We start from the raw sequence: 22,183 nt of genomic DNA, 5'->3' as shown, positions 1-22,183 counted from the left end.
ATGGGGTGGTACATTGTCATGTATAAAAATCATCTGAAAGCGACGTGACAATGGTAGGTCATTTTGCCATGTCAACAGATGATTACCCAAAAAGGCCGTGTACGCATTGCTGGTAAGCTTTACACCTTCTGGCGCTCGGAATGGCCCAACCAACTTATCCCCTATGATTCCTGGCCAAAACATGATGCCTTCACCTTGTTGGCGATGAGCGTTGTAATGGGTCGGAGTTCCGTTTGGGTTTCAAAATTTGGTTCATCTATCCAGACCGTCAATAGTAGCATGAGCCTCATCCCTTAATAGGATCTGTTGGAAATCCATTTTCATGTAATTCTGTTTTGTTTTGTTTTTTTCTTATGCTATTTGATCAATTGAAAAGGTTTGATGTTCCTTGCAGCCTCATTCAACACATTGTATCGGGCATATCTGGTTCTTGGAGCGATTCCAGCTTTTGCAAAAATGAAAGCACTGGTGCTCTGTGTGTTTCGATTGACTTCCCTACAAATTTTCCGAATATATCGATCTATAAGGTTCCTCCTGATGCCCTTATTTTTCTGGATTTGGTGTTCGGGTTGTTCAAGAATGCAACCAAGGTTTTTGGATCCCATTTCAGCTCCGTGGCTAAATCCTTCTGCGAGTCCAGCAACTATCCTTTGCTTTTCGATAACCTTTAATCGCCTGATTTTTTGGCATTGTAAGAGATCTGCAATAAAACGATGGACAGTAAAATTTCTTTAATAATAATAAAAAAATACCATAACTTCGTGAATATCGCATGAATTTGAATAAAATTTTGGGAAATAACTAAACTTAAAGCAACCCTTTGATGGTAAAATTTTCATTTTTTTGTGATGTATATTTAAGGAAACATTGATATTTTAATAATCTGCAATAAAGCGATTGACACAGTTTATATATAATTAATATATATTAAAATACAAATATGTATATAAATAAATGTGTATTGATATTCATATTAAAACCCCTTTTTTCTATTTATTTAAAAAGAAAATACAACTTTGTTATATATGGGTCATGGAATTGCATTCATTTGCAAAAGATCTAGCTTTCTTTTTTTTTTTACACAGAGATCACCACTTATCAAGGCCCGGAAGCCACTCAGGGATAAGGGTTATTGCAAGTACATTACGTTAGTGAGGAGATTTGATGAAGTGTTTACTTAAGGGGGCGGTTCATTAGGAATTTGTTAACATTAGACTTGAAGACATCCAAGTTGTAGTCCGGAGGGAAGCAGGCCGACGGAACAGAGTTCCACAGGCGTGCAGTTCTAAGAAAGAAGCTTTGTTCATGAAATCCGCGTTTTGATTTAGGCACAGATATAGAGTGGGGGAAATTTTTCACAGTGGATTCGGCTAGACGGGTGTTTTTCGTGAAAGATTGGCGAGGGGGGGGCAGGGATTGGAGTTCAGACGAGCACCTGCCATGAAAATAACGATAAAACAAGGATAGGCTTGCAACGTCTCTTCTGTGGGAGAGAGGTTGCAGGGTAGAGAAAAGGGCATCCCCCACTAAACCACGAAGTCTATTTTGTACTCTGTCAAGGCATGATAGGCTGTTTTTGGCAGCTCCTGCCCAGATATGGCAACAGTATTCCATCCTTGGCCGTACTTGGCTTTTATATAGATAGAGAATTGCATCAGTAGTGAGATATCTTCTGGAGCGGTAGAAGGATCCCACCATCTTTCCAGCGACCTTGGCAACAGACTTGATGTACATGTTCCATTTCAGATCAGGAGTAAAGGTCAAAGCTAATTTGCATATTCTTTTAAACATTTATTTTTATTTATTCTCTGTTAGTGTTTTCCATTTTCTTATGGGATGATCATCTTTTGTTAACTATTATGTGTAATTATATTCATGCAGATATTCTACATGATTTATACTTGCGTAATATTTGCGTAGAATAGTTACAGTAAACACAAATCGCTTTCATATATTTATGTATGCGTATATATATATTTGTTTGAAGAATTTTATCCTGCCAAACTCATCCGTCAGTTTTTGGTTTACAGACATAAAACTTAATATACAGGGTGTTCAAACCCATGCGAAACTTTATGTTTGGTTGTTAGCTGGGGAAAATAAGTACAAAGGTGTGAAAACTTAAAAATGGAATTTCCCAGATGAAGGTCGAACGACGGCATAATGAACATGCATGCGTAACGTAATAGCTATTCATTCACGATTTAATTTTCAGCCTTAGAACAAACATGTTTCCATAGCTCAGACATTAACATCAAAGGGAAATGTAAAATATAAGGTCAAACGTTTTGGTTTCAATTCTCGGTGGCGGTGTTTTTTTTTCTGTTTTTTTTAAAACTTTTTAAATCAGTACTATATATTGAGCCCAATATCAATAACGAATAGGAAATCTACATTAGTCATTCGAGGATAAATATTTACGGCACTGATTCGTGGTCCGATGGTGAGAGCTACACGTTCATTTTTATAGATATACTAGCATTTCAGCCCGGCGTTGCCCGGCTGTTTGGAGGTCTTGCCCGGGTGTTTGGAGGTGTATGCTGAGCAAAAAAAAAAAAGAAAAAAAAAGACGGTCAATTTTTTTAACTCTGACCCCTATTATGACCCCTTAAAATTTTTTGTTTTGGGCTCAAATTACGTTATTAAGTTAGATCCATATCCAAGGAACCTATATCTAAAATTTCAAGGTTTTAGACCAAAGATTGTCGGAGTAGTTTGGTAGAGTTCTCAAAGGTCAAATCGTTCAACTTTGACCCCTTAACAACCAAATTTCTGGCCGAAAACCGATGACATAGATTTTTCCCAAATCTCAGTACATTGTATCTCAAATTTCGAGTCTGTAGACTAAAAATTGACAGAGTTATTGCGTAGGGAAATGTACACAGACACACAGATACACAGACAGAAAGATACACAGACACGTTCACTTTTATAGATATACTAGCATGGGTGTCCGCCGTTGCCCAGATGTTTGGAGAGGTATGCTGAACAAAAAAAAAAAAAAAAAAAAGGTCAATTTTTTTAAGTTTGACCCCTATCATGACCCCTTAAAATTTATGTTTTTTGGGTTCAAATTGAGTTATTAAGTTAGATCCATGTCCAAGGAACCTATATCTAAAATTTCAATTGTTTAGACCCAAAATTTTCGGAGGGGTTTGGTAGAGTTCTCAAAGGATAAATCGTTGAATTTTGACTCCTTAACAGCGAAATTTCTAGCCGAAAACCAATCACATCGATTGTCCCAAATCTCAGTACCCTGTATATCATATTTCGAGTCGGTAGATTAAAAATTGACAGAGTTATTGCGTTGGGAAATGTACACAGACACACAGACAGACACACAGACACATACACGCAGACACGTTCACTTTTATAGATATACTAGCATTTAAGCCCGGCGTTGCCCGGGTGTTTGGATGTGTATGTCGAGCAAAAAACAAAAACAGTGGTAGTAGGAAGGCAGGCTCAAACCCGTACCACAAAGGAGGATAAAAACGAGGTAAAACCTAACGTTTATGCTGTTACGACCACCGCCAAATCGGAAGCGGCATTTTTTTAAATTAAGGCTAGACAATCTAAAGGAGAGGATAACTTTCAAAAATATCGGCGAAAAAAGTGCCCCCCTCCCCTGTAGAAAAGTGCCTAGTTGAAGGGGAAGATATTAATGTTTTTAGCCAATTTTTCGATATCTGTCGTATGAAAGGTCGAACTTTAAAACGATACTGGTCTTGGTAAAATCCGTTGCCTCTATTGAAAGTTTAAGGCAGACATGCAAACAGACATACATACATACAATTATATATTGGTAACTAAAAATTTTCGACCCAAACTGATGAAAAAACTTGCTCTATCTCTGAATATCCTTTATATAAAATTTCAAATATTTAGACCAGAAATTGTCTGAGTAATTTGGAAGAGACCGAAGAGGTCAATTTTTTTGTAACTTTGACCCATATTATGACCACTTAAAATTTATTGTTTTGGGTTCAAATTGAGTTATTAAGTTAGATCCATGTCCAAGGAACCTATATCTAAAATTTCAAGTGCGTAGACCTAAAATTGTCAGAGGAGTTTGGTAGAGTTCTCAAAGGACAAATCGTTGAACTTTGACCCCTTAATCGCAAAATCTCTGACCAAAAACGATCACATCGATTTTCCCAAATCTCAGTACCATGTATATCAAATTTTGAGTCTGTAGACTAAAAATTGACAGAGTTATTGCGTAGGGAAATGTACACAGACACACAGACACGTTCACTTATATATATATATATATATATATATATATATATATATATATATATATATATATATATATATAGACTAGCATTACAGCCTGGCGTTGCCTGGGTATTTGGTGGTGTATGTTGAGCAAAAAAAAAAAGTGGTAAATTTTTTAAAACTTTGACCCCTATTATGACCCCTTAACATTTATTTTTTTGGGCTCAAATAAAGTTATTAAGTTAGATCCATGTCCAAGGAATCTATATCTAAAATTTCAAGTGTTTAGACCCCAAATTGTCGGAGGAGTTTGGTAGAGTTCTCAAAAGTCAAATCGTTGAACTTTGACCTCTTAACAGTAAAATTTCTGTCCGGAAACCGATGACAGATTTTCCCAAATCTCAGTACATTGTATATCAAATTTCCAGTCTGTAAACTAAAAATTGACAGAGTTATTGCGTATGGAAATGTACACACACAGACACACAGACAGACAGACACTTTCACTGTTATAGATATATAGATGTGTGCGTGTGTGTGCGTGTGCGTGTGTGTGTGTGCGTGTGTGTGTGTGTGGACCTAATCATCAATCTTTTAACCTACTTTATATATCTATATTTTTCATACTTTCTCGAAGAGTATTAGCCTTTTCTAAAGGCAATCGAAAAATGCCGGTGTTGAATGATTGAATTTTTGACGTCATCATTTACGTCATCGACGCAAAAGTCATTTGATATTCCCAACTCAAGGAGAGATTTTTTTTGTTGGAAAAAACGAAATCCAAAAAGTCATTACTAAAATAAAAAAAAAAAAAATGGTCTTATTACATTCATTATGACACCATGGGGACCACTTTTTTTTTCACACAATCGTACGCATGGCTACGTATAAATATTGTGTCCGCTATTCGTATACAATTACAGTCCGTGCGGCGAGATGAGTTTGTTGATGGAATTTCGTCGTTAGATGCATGGTGGTGGCGGAAAGTAAGGGTTAGGGTTAGAGTGCTTGGGATCGAGAAGAGAAACGAGTTTTAAATTCCAAACGACAAATGAGAAGTTTGGCGCAAATTTGCTTTTTTATGTTGTATTAAAACCAACAAGTTCATGGCGTGACTAAAAGAATGCTTGAGTATTGAGTTGTAAAGAAAACCATATCCGTTCTCAAGGCTCATTACAACAATAACGAAGCAACAAAATAAGAAATATAGTTAATTATTAATTGCAGTCACTATTCTTTGTTATGCCCGCTGTTCATATGTCAAGCTTTTTAATATGACGTATATATATATATATATATATATATATATATATATATATATATATATATATATATATATATATATATATATTAGGGTTGGGAAGATTAATCAGAATCGAAATCGGGAATTGGAAAAATCGGAATAGGTATCGGAATCGGAAAAATTATAATCTAATTGCCGAGCCCAAACCGATTCTTTAAAGTTTTTAAATAAGAAATGAAATAAGAAGAATTTTTTTTTTTTTTATTATTATTATTATTATTATTATTATTATTATTATTATTATTATTATTATTATTATTATTATTAGAAGTTGTTCTTTTACAACATAGGACTGAGAAGGGCCACAGAATGGGTTATAAATCTCATTTACAAATTAACACATTGATTAGCAGAGTTTAATTTATTTTATTTATTGATCATTTATAACTTGCCTATTACCTTTGTAATCGTTTCGCATCTATTCGCTAAAATGTCTATGTGCCCTCATCCGAGGGAGTTCATATGATTATTAACAAGTTTTAAGTCCTCAAGGCGGGAAGAATGTAATTTTTTTGGCGCCAGCTGTACATTAGGGTGTTTGTCATCGGCTTCTTCTGAAATAATTAAAGTTTTATGGCACCTTTTTGTACGCAAGGAAATCCTCAGACTCTCCAAATCTAATTTAATTTTTTATTAATTTTTATTGTAACCAAAGCAAATATTTTAGAGTTCACTTGCCTATTCAATATCATAGATTTTAAAAAGCTTTCCGCCCCTATTTGATAAATGGCCATAAGGTGTCTATTAGAGACTTCATCAAAGATGTAAAATGCTTGGAATTTTTTTTCTGGTGCCGGTTTTGTATGATTACGTCATCCTTTGAAATATTTCATGTTTCCTCATATTTTGTTTGGTTTTGGCACAAGTGAAAATATAGATGAAAATCTCACAAGTTTATTAAAACTTGGAGAAGTTTGTTAACTTAACTTTCATTTACATTTGAAATATCCAAAACATATGAGATTCTAATTTTTAGGCGATTATGTGTGACCAAACTGAAACGTTATTTTAGAATTTAGAATTGGGGTTCAGTTGTGCCTATAAATATAATGTAAACTCATCTCATTACGGTACATTATAACTTTTTAAGCAATTAAGTAATTTTTACCAATAATTCGAAGGTCGATCAGCAAAATCATAAAATCATATGTAATTGATATATTTTTTGTATTGCCACCCGTACTTAGGGTTAGTAGTAGGAAAAGAGCGTGGTTTTTATGACTTTTAACGAATTTAAGAAAAGTCGTCCCCGGAAAACTCATCCCCGGGAAACTAGTTTCCCGGAAAACTCGTCCCTTTTTGCTAAATAGAAAACCTGGTTCCTTTTGGAATAAATATTGATTGAAAACAGATTTTATGACCGTTCGTGTAGGAGATATTGTCTTTAAAAGACAATATACCCCATAATATTTTTTAAAATATTATGGGGGTATATTGTCTTTTAAAGACAATATACCCCCATAATATTTTTTTAAATATTTCTGCTTGTTCACTGTAGTTTTTAAAAAAGCAAAATCTATTTTCAAAGTGTCCGTTTTCTACCTATCTGGCGAAGTTGTTAGTGGTTTCACTTATATTAAAGCGTTTATTCTGTTCAAAAACAAGACTACAGACCGCATAATATTTTTTTAAATATTTATACTTATTTACTGTTGTCTTTAAAAGGGCAAAATCGATTTTTCTACAGAGCTGGCTAAGTTGTTAGTGGTGTAATTTATTTTGAATCGTTTATTCAATAAAAAAAAAAGGTAGCGTCGAATGTAACGTGAGAACGAGAAATGATGTCCGACATGAAGGGATCACATCTTAGGGGTCTTGATAATCGCTAAAAAATAGAAAATTAAAAAAATACTGAGGGAGATTTAGTTTTAATAAGAGCCTCGCCCTCGAAAAGAAAATTGTTTTTTAAAAGAGACTATACCTCCCATAATATTTTTTAAAAATAATTTTACTTGTTACTGTTGTTTTAAAAAAATTAAATTTATTTTTCCAAGCGTTCTTTTTCTACCTAGCTTTGTAAGTTTTTAGTGGTTCAATTTATTTTAAAGAGTTTATTTAGTTTTAAAAAAAAGTAATGTCGAGTGTTACTTTTGAACAAAACATGTCCAACATGAGAGAATCATGTCTTAGGAGTCTCGATAATCGCTCAAAAATAGAAAATTAAAGAAAATACTAAGATTAATATAGTTTTAAAACGAGCCCCTCCCTCCAAAAGAAAAAATAAATAAATTTGTATACTTTAGATAATGTCCAAGCTCACTGCTCGGAAAAAAATCAAGCTACCGGAAGTGGATAGGGTTGATTATGTATGAAACCGAGCGGAAGACACGAAAAACGAAACCACATATTTATTAAAAAAATTACTTTATTTTTTAACCTCTAAAAACATGAACAAGTATATGTTGCGTGTTCTACAGTCGGAAAATCAGACAATCTCTACATCTGCACAGAAAAGCGGAGACCTCAAAATATTGTGTATCCACAAATATTGAGAATATGACCAAAAGAAACGTACATTTTGTCTTTTTTGTTTTTTGTATTCCATTTAATGGAACTGAGTCACAGCAACGCGTGGCTGGGTACAGATAGTACTATACAATTATATGTATATACATTCATATATACGCATATATATATATATATATATATATATATATATATATATATATATTAAATATAATTATCCACTAACACGTGTTTCGTCGTCTACGACTCATCAGAGTAAAAGATTTACAGAATGTTATATGTACATTTCATTCAGAAAAATATGATCTATCAAATATGAAATTGAAATATAAAAACTGTAAATTTTTAATTTGCTCTATTTAGTATATTGAGCAATTTTTATTACCTCCCAAAAATATTTTGCCAGACTTGATACCACAAGATTCATTGATCTCATTATTCTGGTATATATATATATATATATATATATATATATATATATATATATATATATATATATATATATATATATATATATATATATATATATAACTACTTAATTTAATCACAAAATTAATATACGAAAGTATAGATTTATGCGTAAACTTTAAGTATTTACTTCAAAAGTGTTCAATACGTAGGTAGAGCTAGTTAGTAATTTATAAAATATATATGGCGATTAAGCTACACTGAATATTCCGCGTTTCATCCACTCTAGGACTCTTCAGGCTTATGCGCGAATACTGTGGTTGTTTGTCGTTTTTATATGCGCATCTTCTATTGAGATTTTAGTTAGCCAATCAGCTGTCTAGTATCCACCGCTCCCTTCCTATCAGCCAATGAGCATGCATTTATCGGAAAAGGCCTATTTGACCTCTGGTTGACCTGTTCCTTTGTGTGTGCTCTATTTAGCCTGGGTATTTAGTTTCTTGATCTGTTTTAAATCTAGATTAGTGTTATTTTTAATGTTAGTTTTTATATAAATATATATATGCGTCACACATGTATGCACATATATATACACATATACATATATATACATATATGTGTGATCGTTTATGTATATTCATGTTTATTTAATTTATTTATTTGTTTATTTTCTATTGCTTTTGTTAGTTTTAAAACTATTTTGTATCGCTATCCTAGAGTAAATTTTATCTTGTGAACACAGTTGTTTGCTATTTCTCGTCTACAGTTTAATAGATGTTGGGGTTCTTTAAAGTACAGGATAGCAAATTTTTCATGAAGGCATAATCTACATGGATCGTCTAGATCCCTACATGTGGTAGCTTGTCTTATTATTTTCCATTCGACTACCAGCGAATGTCCGCTTTCCTTGAGTTTCCAGTATTTCTTCGCTAGCGTTGTTTTCATACGGTATTTTTTTTTATTGTTGAATGTACTTTTGTAGCCATAATATCGAGTTTTGAAATCTAAGGACGTCATACCTACGTAATATTTCTCGTTATTCGGGTTTTCTTTCGCAAATATTGTTGCCTGATAAACTACGCTTTTGGTTGGTAGTTTACCAGGCCACAATATTAAAATCTCAATAGAAGATGCGCATATAAAAACAGCAAACAACCACAGAATTCGCGCATAAGCCTGAAGAGTCCTAGAGTGGATGAAACTCGGAATATTCAGTGTAGCTTAATCGCCATATGCATTTTATAACTTTATATATATATATATATATATATATATATATATATATATATATATGGTGCTCGGTAAAAATGGCACCGGTAGAAATGGCACCGGTAAAAATGGCACTGGTAAAAATGGCACCGGTAAAAATGGCACTCGTAAAAATGGCACCGGTAAAATTGGCACCGGTAAAAATGGCACAAGTGAATAACTAGGTAAAAATGGCACCAAAAGGTGCTACTGAAGCTATGGGGTCCCAAATTCTAACCTCATTTTGGGTTTTGTAAAAGTTCCTATTTTCTTGCTGTCAACGAGGGCAGAGTTAGACACAAGGTCGATTTTTAATATCCAGCCCCACCCCAAAAAAAGGGGCAGTTTTCATCGGAACAAAAGATTACAATTACCTCAGTTTATCTAAAGGTTCTTATTTAATTGCACCTCGCTAGGGCAAAGTTAGACACAAGGTTGGTTTTAAATCTGGGGAATATCCAGCTCCCCCAAAAGGGGCATTTTCGATCGCAACAAAAAATTACAATTACCTCAGTTTAGAAGCATTGTTTATCTAAAGGTTCTTATTTAATTGCACCCCAAACACAATGTCGGTTTTTGATCTGGTGACTATCTAGCTCCCCCAAATGGGGTACTTAGGACTAATGAATCGCAACTTATCAAGGATAAAACACACTCGAGGATAAGGGTTAATGTGGAAGTTTTCAATTCCACTAAACAAAATGCATGTTTTCTGGACAAGTTGTAGTTGTATTTTTGGGTTCTTTTTTCATAATGAATCGCTAGGTATCAAGGATAAAACACACACGGGGATAAGTTTTTTCCCTAAAACAAAACAAAATAAAAATGATCCAGAAAAGATGCACTTTGTTTAGTGTAATTAAAAGCTCCCTGGTTGACATTTATCCTCGACTGGCTTTTATCTTTGATAAAAGAAAAAAACTAATTTTGGTGCACTCTAAATTTATTTTATCATTGAATGTATTTTATCGTTGATAAGTTGGGCTTTGCCATTTTTTCTTATTTATCCCAAACTGCTATTATTGAATAAATATTGAACTCTGGAATGTTTCTGTTGAACTTGAGAATCTGCACAGAATTTCTGTCGGAGGTTGCATCGACTGATACGTTAACAAAGTGTAGTATCACTTCTGATGCTACACTCCGCCTATTATCTCCCCGTTCAATGAAGAATTAATAAATCCTTTCAGACTGAGACAATTTTAATTTTTGTTCTGATCCAGAGTTCCTCTTGTAGGAGAGCTGGATATTGCCCACATAAAAAAAAAACGACATTGTGTCTAACTTTGCCCTCTTGGGGAAGCAAGTAAATAGGAATACTCAAGATGAGAATAGTAGTCCAAAGCTGGACTGGGAACAGTAACACAAAATTCTCAAAGCTAAACTGTATCAATGTTGTTAATTACCAAAAATAGTCTTATTGCCTTATTAACAAATTCAACAGACACATAAACTAAAGTGAAAGATAACACGTGTTGTCGCGTATACGTGCGAAAAGGTTTTATGACCAATTCATCTCACAGTTTCATGCTCACAGTTGAGTATGAAACCGTTCTGGGGGACATTTCTGGGGTCAATCGGTCACTGAGTATATTTCTGACATAAAATTATAAACTGATTCCAATATAAATAGCAGCTTACTGACCAAATATGACAGAGTTCAGTTTTGACTCACTAAAATAGGTACTTATACATGTTTGACACACCGAGAGTACAAACAACGTTGAAATAATAACTATTTAGAAAACCATTCTTAACATGGAGGTGGGGTGAACTATTTTGCACTTTCACCTAACAATTTAATGAAATAAAAGTAACATTATTTTTTTTAAAGTTCATATTTCTTTCGGTATCAAACATCCATAAGTACAATACGTTCGTTTGTTTACAAAATAAAAAAAGTTTATTTCCGCACCAAGGGGAGAGGTCATTGAATATTTAGGCTGTGAACTATAAGATTCAACGCACAAGGAGTACTTAATTTTAAAGTATAAAAATGTATCGAACTATAATTTTAAAGTTTTAATATTTCTTTTTAATGAGTGATTCATAATTGAAAAAAAATATGCTAAAAACATTTATAGATTGTTTTTAGTATTTTTTTTTGGGGGGGGTTACATTAAGGTTGTATAAAATGTATCAAAATATAATTTTAATTCATCAATGTAGTAATTTAAAAAACATGAAATATTTATGAAGAAACTTCTTTATATTTGAGTTTCATAAAGGGGTCGATAACTCGTCTCCATTGCCGACATGTTGCAATGCAGGAGTTCCATAAAAAAGAAACAACACTAAGTGTACATAAATTACGAGGAACGAATAACATAATGTTGATTTCTGATTTCAATATCAGAAGCCGTCATCAAATGGACTGTTCCTCGCTATAATTGTTTATGCCTAAATTATTTTGTTTGTATTTTTGAAAAAATATATAAACTGCTTATTTTTATTTTATTTTTACTTTTAGCATATCTTGCGTTTGGTAGCATTTATTTGTTGTATATTTTACTTTTTCATTTTGTTGTCTATAGTAATAAATGTTCGATAATTCTTATTTTTAAGGCATTTATTAGTATAGACATCGAATCGAATATATGGTAAAGAAACAAATAAATAGAAGTAACTAATTAAAATAAAAGGAACTTGTTTGTAAATAAGGGAGATTTTTTAAATTTATTTCTGCCCAGTGTTCAACTTATAATAGGGGAGAAGAGGTGAATGAATTACCACACAGATGAAAAAAGTTATTTCTGACACCTGTGACGTAATAGCACTTTGGGAAATCTCAAAAACGAGATTCGCATTTAGGATCTATTTAAATTTGACACACTTCTCATTATTTTCTGTAACACCGGTGACGTCGCAGTACATAACCTAACTTTTGGAAAACTCAAAACGAGGGTAAAATTTGAGACCAGATCGGTCGTCTAGCACCCTTTTTAATTCGACAAATTTCGCACGTTTTCCCATTTTAATATACTATGAGATATTCATGCATGTTCTCGTTTAGTCATTTTTCTCATTAATCCATTACGTGCCATTTTTACCGGTGCCATTTTTACCTATTTATTCACTTGTGCCATTTTTACCGGTGCCATTTTTACCTATTTATTCACTTGTGCCATTTTTACCGGTGCCATTTTTACCTATTTATTCACTTGTGCCATTTTTACCGGTGCCATTTTTACCTATTTATTCACTTGTGCCATTTTTACCGGTGCCATTTTTACCTATTTATTCACTTGTGCCATTTTTACCGGTGCCATTTTTACCTATTTATTCACTTGTGCCATTTTTACCGGTGCCATTTTTACCTATTTATTCACTTGTGCCATTTTTACCGGTGCCATTTTTACCTAAATTCATATATATATATATATATATATATATATATATATATATATATATATATATATATATATATATATATATATACGTAAGTATGTAAAAATGTTTGTAATAACGCTCCCCAATAATTTTTATGAGTTCCCTTGATTTGCTCGTGGGATTAGGACAACGTCACGTGATGCATAGTTTCCCTGGAGAGTGACGCCATCTGAACATATCAAAACCGTCTGCCGACTTGATGACTACTCTACCTCACTCCACCTTTCCCTCCCGACTTTATTTTTCTTCTACTCTCCACACGCGCATCGGGTGGGTGCTCGGGGTAGTTAACTGTGATGACCAATTCTCATGGAAGATAACCAGACAGCCTTTTTTTTCTTTTCTTTTTTTTTTTTTTTTTTCGGGCGGCGCATTTTGAGGGGAATTGCTGTGGTGAAGGGACACGATGGGCGTGGTTGACAATGATGGCTGCTTGTCGCGGTTGTTAAAAAAATATACCAGGAAGGGGTTTAGTACTGACATGGTTTTTGGTCACAAGGCCAAAAAAATATTTTCCCCCTTTTTGTCCCACCCTACAAAAAATAAAAATAAAACAAAAACGATTTTTAAAACAGTTGACATTTTAAAGACAGAACCATTTTTTTTTTTTAGTTAACCACACAAAATAACATTCCTTACGATCGGGGATTACTCGCCGAAAACAATCTGTAGTGTTCCCTGGAGTTTGGGTGACAATAAATCTATCTAGATTTTCAGTACTCTTCATCTGTTTCGATAGAATTTGCAAATAAATTTGCATCATCGCAACTGCCGCTTACCATTGCCTTCTCGCCTGGCAATGATCATTGGTTTTCAGTGGAATTTAGGTTGCAGTAAGCCTCTCAAGTGTTCTAGTCCGTTCGCAATTTTCCAGTGGAAGTCTGGTTAGTGCTTTCTCTCCGTCTTTTCATCTTCCTCGGCCCTTTTTCACTATTTGGTATGGTGACAGTAGATGCCGACAATACATTTTTAGGGATGGGGGATCGTTAACTTACAATTTGCACTTTCTCCTACTATATAAGTTAGTTTCTATAATTTTTTTTTCTTGGGTATTTTTTACCCGTTTATTTTTTCATTTCTATTGATTTGATGATGTTTATTATTATTATTATTATTAGTAGTAGTAGTAGTAGTAGCAGTAGCAGTAGTAAATATCTGGCGTAAAAAGTAATTCCTGATGGTTGTGCATCATAAACGACTTCCCTGATGAAATAGCGTCAGAGATGGGTATATTTGCTGATGTAGCACACTCTATTCCTGGCGTAAAGGTCAATCGAATACACACACACGAAAGACAATAGCTGAATCTCTTGAGAAATATCTCCAGTCTGTAGTAGAGTACTAAAATGGATGGTTACGTTCAATGCTGCTGACAAGGTAATTTACGTTTCTACCTAATTGGATAATTGTTTAGTGTTTTTATGTAATGTAAAATGCTTAATCGGCTCAAAAAACAGAAATGGTCGCGAACTCTGTTGAATACGTTAAGTTTGGGAAAGTAAGTTGAAAACTAAAAACTATACAAAACAGTGTCTGAAACTCACCGAATATATGTTACCTTGGCATAGGCTGGCATAATCGGTGGGTTTCTGACAGTGTTTTGTATAGTTTTTTTTAGTTTTAACTCACTTTCTCTAACTTAAAGTAATCAACAGTGTCTACCACCATTTATAGCTTTCAAATACCCCGATAAACACTGTTTTTCGAGCCGACTAAACGTTACATTAAATGAAAAGGGTTTGTATTACTAAACACAGATACAAAGAAGTTGTCAAAAAATAAATATATAACAAATAAATGTTATCAAAGGCAAGAAAAGTAAATGTTCTACCTAACTGGATAAGATTTTAGTGTTTTTATGTAATATATAATCGGTTCAAAAACATTCAATGTTTATCGGTATATCTGAAAAATACAAATGGCGGCAGACTGTATCGAACACGTTAAGTTTGGGGAAATTTTGGGAAAATGAGTTTAAACTAAAAAAACTATACAAAATACTGTTAGGAACTCACTCAATATATGTTACCATGACGTAGGCTGGCATATAATCGGTGGTTTTAAACTTTTGCTCGATACAGGTGGCGACTTTTAAAAGTCCCTTTTAGTGATTACATGGTTTGAGGATATTTGTACAACTAAACGGCAAATCAGCTAAAAAAAATCCGGTATTATTTTACTTTAAGGCCCGTTTCACGTTCATATATAAGGAAATATTTTATTGTAGATTTCGGTGTGCGAAAAACGAATCTGCAAACCGTTTCCGTATTTTCGGAAAGTGGGTGATCACTTTTCAATGTAAATTTAACTTACAATGAGCACCCACTTTCTGGCCACCTGAGAGAGGGGCATTTTTCTGTGTTTCTTGGCTAAAAAGTTTTTTGTTTGATTTCTTTTGCATGGTAATAACCCCTGAACTCTGGGACTATTTTCCATTTCACAGCCGTAGCCTTCGTTTACGCTATGCGTGAGCATAAACGAAAGCTGTTTAGCCAATAAACATGGGAAAAAATCCCCCCTCTCTCAGGTGGCTAGAAAGTGGGTGCTCATTTTAAGTTAAATTTACATGGACAAGTGATCGCCACTTTTTCGAAAAAGTAATTTCTTCATAGCATAAAGACTATATTTTTTGCGACGGAAACGGTTTGCAGATTCGTTTTTAGCACACCAATATCTACAAAAAAAAATTTGTTATTTACGAACGTGAGACGCACGGCCCTTAATGGAAAATTATATCAAAAATCCGGGGGAAAATAGTTTTTAATAAAAACAGCAAATGAATTCGATAGAAAAAAATGGATGCTATTTTTTTTTTTTTCTGTGTGTTTCTTGGCTAAAAAGTTTTTTGTTTGATTTCTTTTGCATGGTATTAACCCCTGAACTCTGGACTATTTTCCATTTCACAGACGTAGTCTTTGTTTATGCTATGCGTGAGCATAAACGAAAACTGTTAAATATGCATTCGCGTACCAAACTGCCTTGTCAAAAAACCTTTAAGCCAATAAACACGAAAATAAATGCCCCTTCCTCATGTGGCCAGAAAGTGGGTGCTCATTTTAAGTTAAATTTAGATGGAAAAGTGATCACCCACTTTTCGAAAAAAAAAATTTCTTCAGATCATGAAAACTATTTTGGTACTCCTTGGGCGTTGAGTTCCATGGCGACCCGCAGAATTATTTAATGGTCGTTCCCTTAGTATCCTCCCTAGTCAAGGCTAACGCATGCACACGTAACATTTTTTATTTTTTAACTTACGTGGTGGAGTTTCTATACTGATAGGTTTTTTGAAATTTTTTCACTGGATTATTATTGATTGAACACTAACCAGATTATGAAAAAAAATTGAAAAAAAAAATCATTTCAACATTTGAAAGGGGTACTCACTTTTTAGTTACCACGTTCTGGTAAATCGGTCACTCATTTTTTTTTTTTTTTCTAAATACAGAAGTGTCTTCGGGAGATATAAAATGGTCGCATGTTGACGAAGCAATGTATCGGGAGGCGTACGGGATGAAAAATTATTGGTAAATTTTTAGATTAGGTCCACCTCCTCAATTTTCTTTTAAATGACGACTTGAAATGGTTTTCGACTATGCTGAATACGAAAATCGCATCGAAATTTTGCAGAAATAAGTAGTTATCAAGATATAAAAAGTTGTATTATGCATTGTAATCTTTGCCGGCCATCTTTTTGACGTGTGTGTATTTGTTTATGGCGCGTGTGCACGTAAAAAGATGGCCACCGAAGAATACAATGCATAATACAACTATTTATTTCCGCAAAATTTCTATGCGATTTGCGTGTTCAGCATACTCGGAAACCTATAAATATCGTCATTGAAAGGAAAATTGTGGAGGTGGACCTAATCTAAAAAAAAATACCAAATTATTAAACATTTCTCCAGCATGTTAGTGAAATTTATAATACTTTTAAAAAAAATTTAAAAAAAACAAAAAGCTCACCTTTCATAAAAACAATTTAAAAAAAACACCCACAAACTGACTTTTAACTGAATAAGTAAAAAAAAAAAATTTAAAAACTCGAAACTTGATTTTCATAAAAACAATAAAAAAACGTCATGTTCAATCTATTTTTTTTCTTTGAGAAACAAATATATTTCTAACTTACAAATGCGGTAGAGGCTCATATTACTTTCTATGGTTTTGATATACCGCGTTTTTATTGCTTACAAAATGGATGACTGATTTATCAGAACGTTGTAACTAAAAGTTAGCACCACTTTCAAATATCGAAATAATGATTTCGTTTTAATTTTTTTTTATTAATCTGTTTAATTAGTGTCTAATCAATAATAATCCAGTGAAAAAAAATTCCAAAAACCTATAAGTATAGAAATTAAGCATGGGAGTGATGGTTGTACAACGTCGCCTTTCGCACTTTTACAAACATTATTTACGTTAACTCTTTTCATAAATAATTTTAAAAAAAAAGTAACTAAACCATTTATTGATAATTTGTCACGTGTACAAACATTTATTTATTTATTTACGTAGGCTTAACTCTTTTCATGAATAAGAAAAGTTTTACTCTTTAAGAATAATAAAAGGAAAAAGTTACTGAACATTTATAAAAGGACTTACTTCTTTTCATGAAGGCCAGAAGAATAGTTGGCCGAAAAGTCGTGAAACAACAACTAATAAAGATGAGAATAATAGTCCGCAATAAATAAAAATGATGCTAATGCAGAGAGCGATCCGCGTTATTTTTTAAATCATATTTCCACGTTTAATTAAAGTTTTACGATATGCTTTTTTTATTATTCAATTGTAATTGACAGAATAGGTACAAAACATCCTCCCCATGTTAAGAATGACTTTTTAAATAATAACATTATTTCAGCACGGATCACTCTCTGCATGAGTATCATAAAAATTAATACAAATAATACTTATCTCAATAAGTGAAAGGCTAATTTCTACCGGAAATAAAATGGTGATGTAACACTGAAAATGTTGTCATGTCAAATCGTAGTGAAATCATTCCCACGTGCATTCTACCGGAAATAAAATTTGACCACAGGTTCGCATTTAAGAAAAATATTTTTTATTTTATTTTATATATTTTTATAATTTGGGATGTTAATTTATAGACTGTTTGAAGCTTTCAAATAAATTGGTAATGTACAAATATGGTTTTATTGATAACGAACGAACCCAGAATTACATTCCTAATTCGAAATTCGAAATCGTCAAATCGCCGTGAATTGCCTGCAAACCGGAAATTAAATGAAACATAGTTCTGCATTTACGAAAAATATTTTTATTTTATTTAATATATTTTTACAATTCGCGAGGTAAATTCATTTTAATAACATAAAAACATCCCTCGACTCTAAAGATGGGTTGTCTGAAAATTTCAAATAAATTGGTAACGTAGAAATCTGGTTTTATTCACTTTTAACGAACCAAATTTACATTTTATATATATATATATATATATATATATATATATATATATATATATATATATATATATATATACAGGGTGCTCACAAAGTCTGGCTACATAATGTAGTTAGACTTTGTGGACGCCCTGTATATATATATATATATATATATATATATATATATATATATATATATATATATATATATATATATATATATATACGTTTTATTTTTTATTACCGTATCTTTCTGTTAAGTTACATTATTGTTTCAGCTACCAGGTCGTTTTTTGGCCGTCTGTAGCTTCCTCAGACTTTTACAGAAATGTTCGTTATGATGGGATGAAAGTGAATGATATCAGGGGAAGGGTGTGAGAAGATCGGAAAAATGAGGAAGGGAACGAAGGGGAAAGGTGGGAGGGGTGCTTGGTATGTCGATAATGTTTTAGTTTTGGCGTTTAAGGACCTTAGGTGGCTGTGGGGGAGGGTTTGGGAAGTTCATTTCTGGTGTGGCTGAGGGCATAGGGATACTTGGAGGGTGGAGGTGGGTATGTGGGGGTAGGAGGAGGGGGTTGCTTTAAAATTCGAGACTTAATGTTAAGTTTTTTGGCGTCTCGTTGGTTAGGTGATTTCTTGATGAGCATGTCTTGACCTGTTGGATGTTCGCTTAGGTTCGGAGGCGGGGGAGTGGGGCGCGCGAGCACACACATTCGTACGTACGCACATATATACTTAAAGAAACGTTCACATGTACACATCATCTAGGCTTCAACCTCTATCCCATCGATGAAATGTTGCATTCCTCTGCTTGTTTGACAAGTATTTTAATATATTTAATTTAAATTGAATCAAAAAATTACCTTGGATTTATTTTATGTAATGTACATTTTGTTCCAATTTAAAAACATAATCTTTCATCTAGCAATTAATGATATAGATATAAAATTTTCAATTACTTTTTTTAAATGTAACAGAATTTACATTACATAAAATAAATCCAAGGTAATTTTTTATTCAATTTAAATCAAATTTTTATACCTTACTTTGTAAAATTTATACAAGTGCAATTTGAAGATAAATAAATTTCAAATTGAATCTTGTACCTTTATTTTTAAAGCCAAACGTAAAAACATTTTGTTTATTAATTTTCATGCCTTGGATGAAATGCTTTTCTAACTTGTATATATATATATATATATATATATATATATATATATATATATATATATATATATATATATATATATATATATATCACCTATCCTACTAAATAAATTTCTATTAATGCCACGAAAATTAACTAATATAACTCAAGATGAAATTAAAATAATATTTGTAGCTAGAGAGTCTTTAATTAATAACCTTTGATAATAAGTATTGGACCAGGAAAAATACCCCTAACCACTTCAACATTTTAATGGGCTCGACGGATTCGACTCAGGTCACTGATCTAGTTGGCCTTTTCCTTTTAAATGAAATACATTGTATACTCCACAAACAGTTCAAACTTGAAGGAGGACTATACAGAGATGATGCACTTTTCGTAACTAACTCTACAAATAATAATTACGAAAAAGCAATTAAAGCTCTACATAAATTATAAAAATCGACCCTAATAAAAAAATTGTTAATTTCTTAGACATAACCTTAAATCTTGAGAATTCTACCTTTGAACCCTATCATAAACCTAACCAATCTCTACTATATGTCCACGATGAATCAAACCACCCTAAATCAATATTAAAATCAATAGTTCCCAATATCGCTTTAAGAATTTCTAGACTGTCTTCTACTAAATCCATATTTATCAAAAATGAAAAATATTACAATGAAGCCCTTAAAAACTCAGGATACAATTCGCAAATTAAATTCATAAATAAAAATGATAGAAACATAAACTGCATTGAAAATAAACCTACTAAGTGCGTAATAACATATAATATGGCAATGTCTTCCCATATACGAGTAAAGAAAAATGACCAAGAGACAAAAAAAGATAAAACCAAACTACAAATATTAGATAATAATACAAAAAAACAACAAACCAAAACCCGTAAACGTAAGAATAGACATAAGGAGACCCTATGGTTCAACCCTCCATATTCCAAAAACCTAGAGACAAACATAGCCAGAGAATTTTTTAAAATATTAGATAAGAACTTTAAAAACCCCCATAGATATAATAAAATTTTCAATAAGAATACAATCAAAGTCTCTTACTCTACTATGCCTAACCTACAAACTACTTTATCCAACTATATTTGGCAACTCAAAAATAGCAATATTTCTTTCAACTTGAAATGGCGAGTAATTGAATCTTGCAAACCATATAAACCAGGAGATAAATTCTGTGCACTATGTACAAAAGAGACCCTAAGAATTTTGAAATATGAAGATATAAAAAATGCAACCACCCTATTAAATTCAAGACAGGAACTAATCTTCACATACAGTCATAAACGTTGGTTTAAATTTAATAAATATAAACCACCTTAAATCATTAAAAATTACTTATTAGTAAAAATAGATTACAATTTTTTATTATTCTGTAATAAATTAAGTTAGACTAATTATCCCCCTTAGATCCTTTAATTAAAGAAAATATGGCTAATTATCCCCCTTGCATTATTCAATTATACAAATAACATTAACCTAAAATTTCTTTCGAATTATAAACCGTGGCGTCTTTAAATCAAAAGTATGCTAACGGAAATAAATTATTGCACGGGCGTTCTTCTTAAAATTTATCATTTCATAAGCTGAGAAGCTATAGCAAACATCTATATGAGTACTTTAACCATAGTTCCTGATTTCAAAAGGCGAAAAATTAAAAGGTAAATATTTGTACCTATGTTTTTATGTATATATTTGTATATCTATGTATATGTATGTATGTGCCTATTTTTCATATATATGCATGTATATATTTGTGTATGTATGTATAATATAGTACTTAAACCAAATTTATATTTTACTCTATTTATTTCTATCTCTAACCCATATTAAATTTCTTATCAATTTTAAATCCATACCTTTATTTTAATTTTTTCCAGATACATCTGCCTTACTTTTAATCCTAGGTTTATTGATGGTGTCTTTCACATTTAATAAAAACCCTTCACAATATTTGCTGACGAGGAAACCTTGTTTATTAAAAAACTATATGCAATAATTATTGTCCGTAACTTGATGTCTACCACAATAAAAACACTGTTTTCCGAAACGATCGTACAAATAATTGATTTTGTTGTTGTTCCTTCTTATGAAACGGATTTTTAATTTAATTATAATTTGATTTTTAAATTATCAATCACATTACTAAATATATATATATATGTGTGTATGTGTGTGGTTAGATAGATAGATAGATAGATAGATACATACATACATACATACATACATACATAAATTATATATATATAATTTCGAGGTTCCTTCAATAAATTTCCAGACGTTTTGTATAGGCATTTAAGTAATTCGCAACTGTATTTTGAATGCCGAGGATTGAACCTTAACCTCCAGAAGAGTGTTATTTTACAAAAGGAAACATGAGTTGGAACATTGCCAGGACCGCTGCGAAGAAGGTGGGTTCTCTCTGCCGTGCCGAAAGCTATTAACGGCTGAAATTATCCTATACCTCTATGAGGCCACCATTCGCCTATGTATGGAGTATTGTTGTCATATTTGGGCTGGTGCATCTGCCACCAGTCTCTCGCTCCTATACAGGGTTCAAAAGGGA

This window comes from Euprymna scolopes, chromosome 29, assembly GCF_053919585.1.
Source record: "Euprymna scolopes isolate OS-2025 chromosome 29, ASM5391958v1, whole genome shotgun sequence".
In the NCBI taxonomy this organism is placed as follows: Eukaryota; Metazoa; Mollusca; class Cephalopoda; order Sepiida; family Sepiolidae; genus Euprymna; species Euprymna scolopes.
Note: the sequence above shows the minus strand (reverse complement) of the source record.